Genomic DNA, 4,833 nt, shown 5'->3' with positions numbered 1-4,833 from the left:
CATTTCATTTCATCAGTCCTCCCTTTATGTATTAATGTGACAACCCAATCTTCCCCTCCATCCTCTCTGCTGGAATCATTTCCTCACGTTTCCTTGGGGGTTGTGTAAACCTAAACCTCACTCGCCTGCCCTCCCACAAGCCCCTGCTCCCACCGCGCCACCCTTATGGCGGGAACACATGTCTGTGTACCTGACTGGGGACAAAACCGGACATGTGGCCTGATGTTTTAGCCATTTGGTGCAGGAGACACGTCTGTATTTAACATACTGTGTGCACTGTGCTCATTTCACATGACAGCCAAAGACCATGACATCATTGCGACTTCCTGTTTGGTTACATTTTCAAGTTTGAATCACAGAAAGCCAGTATTTTTGTTTGCCATATGGGAACATGTCAATCACACCGATATGTGCATTGCATCTGGAAATGATTACGAATTCTCACCGTTTCTTAGATTTAAGGGTGGCGCTCTGAGATGTTTCTCACAGGAAGCTGCTTTGTGTTGGAGCAGCATGTGGACTGCTCCCTATTTCTCTACGGGGTCTTCTTCCAGGCCTGTGCGTCTAAATGCCTCTGATTATTCTTTGCCATAAGTGCGCTTGCGTTGCATTTTAAGCGTGCCGTCCGAGCGTTGAGCGTCTAACTTGATTAACGGCGACCCTCCGTAAAACCGTAGCCTCTTTGGCAAAAGTTGCTACTGTACTGGGCCCTGTGCACAGAGGGAGCCATTGTGGGCTTCCCTGCTCCTTAGGAAAGACCCTTGAGCCATGAAAAACAGGATTTCCTCCCGTCTCAGTCTTCCGTCCTCCCATTTCCTCCTTCTATAGTGCGTTTATAAAGCAGCCACTCACAGCCGCAGAGACGTCGCACCAGGCAGCACCAGGCAGCACCAGGATCAATGTACTGTTGTGTGTGTCATACTTCATCATCATCACATTTCAAAACCTTTCAGAATAGCAGTTAAACTATCAATCCATCCAGATGTGTCAGCCCATGTGAACATCCAGTAGATTCCATCATCATATCAGCTCCACCCTGAACACTGTCCTTTGAACAATGCACCTCTGTTGTGTCGTCTGTGATTGATGGCGGCATTTGCTGTGTGTCAATACTATTTCTGAGGAAATGATCAGGGAGCTGAAGCCAAGCCAGAGAAACAAGACGGAGGATCTGGCGACTGGTGGAATGCATTGTGTGTGTGTGTGTGTGTGTGCGTGTGTGTGTGTGTGTGCGTGTGTGTGTGTGTGTGTGTGTGTGAGAACCTGAAATGCAGTAAAGGGACTTTCCACTTTCCCTCCGTCTTGCGGTTCTCTCACACTGAGAATGTCGATTTCACGCATGCAGCCTTTAATTTCCCCATTGGACAAGAGACAAAATGGAGCATATGTCTTTCCAGGTGTGACACATAACCTCCGTATTAAAAGTTAGGAAAAGATTGATGTGTCTGTCCGCCCTCCACTACAGCGTGAAGTTGCAAATCCAGATGATTGAAAACAAATGTAACCTTCCTGTTGGACACTGGTCACTCTGTCTCTGTGTTTGTATCTGTGTCTCTCTCAAAGACAGATTGATCCCTGGACATAATGGCTGCTCTTGTCTCTGCAGGTGATCCCCTGCAGGTAAAGACGGCGAGCAGGTGAGGCTCTCTGATGCTGTTGGCTGAGGTTGATTGGGTTGTGGCCTGGTATGCTTGCTTTGGCGTGGCACCGGGGGAATTCCACCATTCATTTCCTCGCATACAAAAACTCCTCTTCTGTTTCCTCTATCATTCTCTCCCCGGGAATTTTCCCACCTTCCCTTTATGTGCTCATTTATCTTTATTTGTCTTTCACTTGCTTCGCCTCTCTTGTGTAATATATACTGTAAACTCATTTTTCTCCCGCTCTCATAAGGGCTCTGGACCCGAGGTCTTCATTACAGCTTATTACACTCTTTCATTCCACTTTCACTTTGCTGTCTTTAGGCTCATCTGCTCATGTTGCCTTCTTATTTGCTACAGGAAACACTCTGATACAATTTAACAAACCTGAATCCTGGTCCATTATTGATTTTTCTCTCACTGTAGATCATTGTGACAAATAGTATCTGCCAAAGTACTTTACACAAGAGGAAAAGAAACACACACACACACACTCTCACACACACCAGATTACTCAGGTACAACCTCTGAGTCAAATCAAAGCACAGCTGTGGTGAGATTAGAGCGCATACCTCCACCAAGGCTGAGACATCCTACAGCAAAATCTCGTTGTTTTTCTGATAACAACGATAAATGGGATATTTTTCCAGATTTATCTCTGTGAACATTTAAGAAATATCAAAACTGAATCAGCTTAATCAAATCTATTGGTTGTCGAGTTTCTCACCTTATTTATGTACGTACAACAATTCCATCAATCTGCCCCGAAGCAGCTGAGAATGTTATTTATGAAGAAATTGGCATCAATATTGAGAATCACTCTATTCCCACTATGTTGAGTCATCATTCTTTCAATTTCAAGACCCTTAAAAGTTTGTAATCACATTAACAATCAAACAGGAGGCTTTTCATCGGGCGGCTGTTTCCCAGACATCAACATTTGAGATCAACACTGGATCTGTGTGAGTGTGTGAGTCTGTGTTGCACATTGGAGGGGGGAGATGTAATGTTATTGTAATGTGTTCCTCTTCACACACCCACTCAGGCAGGTGGCTGTAACTAAGCCTCCCCTCGGGGGTCCGGTTAGACAGCGAGCAGACCAGGACCACGCAGACCAGCTCCAGACCTGAACCCCAGCTGCTCTATTCCCCTGGGTTTGACTCTGACCTGCTGCTCTCCACATCCACATCTTACTGTTATACTTAAGCAGCTGAAGGTGCAGAAGTAAAAGTGCTTTTGTTCATTCATGAAGTTCGTAAGGAAGAACGTCAAATTCTTTCAGGGAGAGTTCACGACTTGTAAAGGCGACTTCATCGACCGTTTGCCATTTTACAAGTTGTAAATTAGTTTTTTCCTATACCACTTGAAAGCAGCATGAATCTTCTCCCATCTGTGGAAGTTCACTAGAAGTAAACCCACGAAGGAGAACATTTTTGAGGACAGATTCTTCATAACACAACAGATTTGGATCACAACATGAAAAGTGGCATGCTGGGTATTTTGGGCTTTTAGGACACGCCCATATCTGGTTTGTAGGGTGATGTTAATGTCATAGTTACAGTAGTTATAGAAACGACCCACATTCACGTTACTGGGACGTGTCAAACGTGGCAATGCTTCACCTCCGGGTCCAATCCAGCCTCTCTGTTTTCACTCAGTGGATTTATTAGTGATGACCCTCCATTCTCACCTCCTTCACCGTGTCACATCACATTCTCGACCTCATGCCTTCACTTTGTCTCTAGTTTCCTGTGTTTAGCTGCCGTCTGGGGACACTGAGTACTCCTGTAGCTGTCTCGTCCTCCGTACTCAGCCGTCCACCCGCTCGCCCCCTCACCGCCTCGCAGACATTCCTCACAGCGTCTCCTCGCTCTGTCTGAAGCTTCTCCGGACAGCTGGGTCTTGAGCAACACGATCCCTCTCTGGCCAATACGGCCTCAGCCAATACTTTGCGTGTGCACGTGTGCGTGTGTGTGTGTGTGTGTGTGTGTGTGTGTGTGTGTGTGTGTGTGTGTGTGTGTGTGTGTGCATCTTAGACATGAGAGGTGTCACATTCATAAGATTCCTAACCGGAGACATTCTATCTGTCTTTGGGAAAACATCACATTCCTCTGACATATGTAAGGTTTCTACTTCCAGACTATTACTCTCTATCTTTATGTGATCTGGAGATAAAATTCAGTTATAGTAATAAACAACAGACTTATTGTGAGTTGTTATCAGAACACAACGCCATCTTGAGTTCCTGTGGGGTTAAATGAATCCAATCTAAACTTCACAGTGAGTTTAAAACTTTCCTGCAAGAGCATTCTTAAGATGGAAACAGTTTCATATTGTTATGATCTTATCTGAATCCAATATTGCGTAATAGGATTGCGTTTATCAGTTTGTTGCGTGGCGATCACGCGTAGGCAGAAACAACTGAAGAGGTGAATCTGGGAACTTATTTCCCCCGTGACTCAGCAGACAAATATGGATGTCCAATAAAAAACACAAACACTGTCGTTATGGGTACAGATGACAGGAGAATGACGCCTTTGTGGACAGGATGAGGGAGGGGTGGGGGGGGTTCAGCCGGTTTATCACCAGGACCAGATCTGGGAATCAGATGACCTTTATTAAGTGGGAATCAGCAGTGGACACAAGCGTAAGTCACATGGATGCCTCCTCTATCTCTTTGTCCTTTCCTAATCCACTGACTCCTGACTATAGACTGAAGCTGACTATAGCCTAAACCATAACCTGAGGGTGTGTCTGAATTTGCTAAGCACTGAGGTATGCGTTAGGTAAGCACTCACCTGAGACCTGCATCACGAGGAGACAACTCAGACAGGTTACAGCACTGTAGGTTAAATCCATAAATCTGCTTTAAATGCACCAAAGTTTATACACAAACTAAACTCGAGGCTCAGTTCTGGGAAGTGATTATAACACGCAAGGCAATAGACACAATAAATGTGGGAAGGATCTCCAAGGTTGCTTGTAATCAAACAACACTTCCAAAAGCCTTTTTCCCCCCCAACATCCTGCCGGCCTCCGCTGTTTGGGTTGAGAAGCTGAGTATTTACGCGAAATCCGCCCGTGTTGTGTCCTGCTGGCGTCAGATCGGACGCCGGCGATGGGAGGAGACGAGGGAAGAGAGAAACCGTGATGTCACTGCGGCTTACAAGAAGCGACGCAGTACCTGTGAGGA

This window comes from Genypterus blacodes, unplaced genomic scaffold, assembly GCF_046128005.1.
Source record: "Genypterus blacodes isolate CSIRO-AG114 ecotype Tasmania unplaced genomic scaffold, CSIRO-AGI_Gbla_v1 ptg000015l_1, whole genome shotgun sequence".
NCBI classification, from domain to species: domain Eukaryota; kingdom Metazoa; phylum Chordata; class Actinopteri; order Ophidiiformes; family Ophidiidae; genus Genypterus; species Genypterus blacodes.
Note: the sequence above shows the minus strand (reverse complement) of the source record.